Genomic DNA, 3,909 nt, shown 5'->3' with positions numbered 1-3,909 from the left:
GTGCAGATGGTTGATCAAATATCTAAATGAGTACATGAATCAAAATGCATCTTCCCATGCTACAATCAACAAATATCTATGTCAGAACTCAGAGACTCTGAGAGTGAAAAGAAGAAAAATTATAGGATGTGTTTGTAAGAAACAATATGAAATAATATGAAAGTGATGTTAAACAAAAATTTCACAAGTGCATAGAGATGTAAGTGTATATGTTCATTATGTCTGCACTGTAACATTGAAAGTAAGGCCAAGAGGTGAAGGAAGAATAAATCATACTAAGATCAGAGGATCCATGAATAAAAAAATAGAACACATCTTTCTTAAATAGACATAGAAAATTTTCATGCCTACCTACCAGGATTTTAATATACTGCTGTCTAATATGTGTGTGTGTGTGTGTGTGTGTGTGTGTGTGTGTGTGCGTGCGTGTGCGTGTGTTAGTATTATTTCATAAAATCAGAATGGGTACATTTATACTTTCTTTGTTTACTAGTCCTGTTTTTTTACAATCTGAACATTTGTTTCATGAGTTTTGTAGTTGAGTGAATAGGGTCTAGAGAAAGAAATGATCTTAGTCCAGTCTCAGTTAAAGACTCTTGCTACTTGAGTCTGGCAATCTAAATTCTTGAAAAGGGAGAAGAGTACTGGCTAGACCTTGTACTCTTATCTTCATTATAAATACACACACAAAGCACAGAACACACAGAGAAAATATTATAGTTATGAGGTAAGAAATTATGCACATTATGAGAAAAATTATACTATGAAAATGAATATGTAAACAAAATTGATTCAAATGTATATTCCCCAGTAAGAAGTAAGAATGATGATGGTGGGCACAATGATGTCTTCTCCTCCTGCAATTAACAGTTCTAATTCATTGACACATGTGCTGGTACAGGAAAGCTGGAACAGAGGGAGAAGTTCAGAGAATTTTAGTGGTTGATGTTTGGTGATATTCCTACTACAAAATTTCAATTTCAGCATGCATCCAGGATGAATCATGGCACCCGTAAATCACAACAAATATGCACCAACCATAAGATATATACACACTGAAGGGGACATGACAGTGTTCTACAAAAGCGGTTGCAAATAGCCACAGAGCAGTCAGCACATAACATTCAGAAATGGCCAAAAGAAAAGAAGACCTGGGTCATGCATCACATGTAAGAGATTATGTTCCTTCTAAAGGTAAAGTTCATCACAATCACAGAAGAATAACAGAAGTCTATAAATAACAAATTAAAGAGGAAAAAGTACATAGGGATGTGAAGGTGTGAACTGAGGACAATTAGCATGATCAAATTCCCCAACCTAGTGATCATGTACATTATTAGAAAGAGTAAAATCATTGGTATTTGGATATCAGGCTGGTCTATTAAACTCATGAGAATAAACTTAGGTACTAAAAAGCCATTTAAAGGAGACATTTTCTGTGTGATAATCTGTAGAGTCAGAAAAGGTGAAGTTAGAGAAGAATATAGAACATTCAACAATTATTGTCATCCACAAACTTGAGAAACACACTGAGAATATCGGAAAATTCCCAGCTTGAATCCTTTCATGCTTCCATTAATGAAATTCTGTCCCTCATACTAAAATCTTATCTCCTTAATATGACAAAGAACAGCATCAACATCTTACAAATATGAATCTAGGGCTGTCATAGTCCAGAATGAAAACTGAGAGAAAAAAATTCAGATAGCAAAGACCAGGAACATTTTCTCACCTGTCTTCTTGTTCATTTCTTTATTGCTTCATCTTCTCTCTGATACATGGATAAGCTATAGTACCTGGTGTCATTTCTCATCAAGATTGGACTGCTGTAGGGTTTTTTTTAAGTGAACATCTTTTTGATCAAAAACAAGCAAACAAAGTCAGTCTATGAATGGTTAGAATAATACCAATGCCTCAAGAAAATTCACATATCTAGAAAAATTGGATGTTTCTCAATTGTAAGACAATTACACTTCTCTCTGAGAGTCTACTGGGTCTTGGAATGTTCCTTTTGTACCTTCCTAAGATATTATATGAATATTAGGATTGTTCAAAGTAGAGAGATAATTCGCATTATGTGTTCTAAGTTTTCTTTCTATATGACACCACTATTCAAGTATTTAAAGCAATGTATTTAAAGAGGAACTACTGCATAATCTCCCTATATGTGATATATATATATATATGTGTGTGTGTGTGTGTGTGTGTGTGTGTGTGCGTGCATGTTTGTACCCAGAGGGATGGATGTTCACTGCAGAAAGCAGAAAGCGTAAATCAGGCGATTCTATGTAATGTAAATACGGTTCAATTTTGAAGCATGAATAGATTCCCCAATCTAGTATTCAACACATAAGCTCTATTTCATGCCAGAGCTCGCTTATAAAATACATCTGAAATTATCTTGCTAGCATATGTATACATATTCAAACACTCAAAAGCATAATAATTTTGAGGGGTCCATAGGTAAATTAGCTTCATCATTTGACCTGCTTACAAGGAACATCTTTTTCAAATAGAAATAATATGTATATACACATCATTTTTCATGTTAGTAGCATTGCAATAAATACGCTGAATAAAATATCATAATTAGAATTAGCAAAGTTAGTGTTGAAACTCAACAGGCTTAGATGACAAAAGCTTGGTTATTCCTGTTCACTGTCATTAACTCTTATTTGGAGGGTTGTCATCAGGCTCTTGCCTTTCAGTCGCTTTGATTCTATGAAGATACTGTACTAGGATAGTTTGTCTTAATTCTTACACATCTGTCTAAACAACTGCTCTGAGATAATAAAACTCCATAATTCAGCATCATGATAGTTTCCCCTTTTCACTCTTGATACTTATAAAAACACTAGAGATTTTCACGATTTAATTTTATAATGCATGTGAGACACACAAGGTAGATTTCCCAATCCCTCTGGCATTCACATGATAGACAGCGAAATGCCTGTGCTTCCTTGGGAATTCAAGATTACAGTCATACCTGCCACTCTCTTTTTGATTGTATACCATCTGTGTTTAAGCCATTACTGAAATCCTATCACCTTTATCTCTGCAGAGACATTTATTATTTGTCACTTTTCTTTTCCAAAACTTTAATGGTAATAGCTTCTCTGGGGTTGTACATTGTAGGCTGGTTATCCTTCCCTCTGTCTAATATACACTCATGAGTGAGTATGCACCACGTTTTTTTTTCTGTTTCTAGGTTACCTCACTAGGATAGTTTCTTTTATTTCTATCAATTTGCCTACAAATTTCAAGACGTCATTGTTTTATACCACTGAGTAGAACTCCATTGTAAAATGTACATTTCTTTAACCATTCTTCAGTTGAGGGGCACCTAGGTTGCTTTCAGTGTCTGGCTATTACAAATAATGCTGCTATGAACATAGTTAAACAGATGTCCTTGTTGTATGATTGTGCATCTTGGGTATATGCCCAAGAATAGAGTGCTGGTTCTTGAGGTAGATCAATACCCATTTTACTGAGAAACCACCATACTTTTCCCAAAGAGGTTGTACAAGTTTTCATTCCTGCCATCTCCCTTTTCCACATCCTCTCCAGTACAAGCTGTCGTTGGCTTTTTTGATTTTAGCCGTCCTGACAGGTATAACATGGTATCTCAGATTTGCATTTCCCTGATTGCTAAAGATGTTGAGCAATTCCTTAAGTGCCTTTTGACCATCTGAGTTTCTTCTATTGAGAATTCTTTATTTGGAGCTGTAATCCATTTTTAATTGTGCTTTTTAGTGTTTTGGTAACTAGCTTGTTTTCTTAGTATATTTTGGAGATAACCCTCTGTCAGATGTTGGATTGGTGAAGATCTTTTCCCATTCTATAGGATATGGATTTGTCTTGTTGACTGTGCCCTTTGTCATAGTGACAGATAAGGATCTATCTGTAATC

At 34.9% G+C, this 3,909-nt stretch overlaps 1 pseudogene; it reads right to left on the bottom strand.

Moving 5' to 3' along the window:
* Window positions 1-792: 792 nt before the first annotated feature.
* On the bottom strand, window positions 793-1,433 carry LOC101840903 (annotated as a pseudogene).
* Between the last annotated feature and the right edge of the window lie 2,476 nt (window positions 1,434-3,909).

Source organism: Mesocricetus auratus, unplaced genomic scaffold, assembly GCF_017639785.1.
Source record: "Mesocricetus auratus isolate SY011 unplaced genomic scaffold, BCM_Maur_2.0 Super-Scaffold_100022, whole genome shotgun sequence".
NCBI lineage: Eukaryota > Metazoa > Chordata > Mammalia > Rodentia > Cricetidae > Mesocricetus > Mesocricetus auratus.
This window is presented reverse-complemented; position numbering and strand designations above follow the sequence as displayed.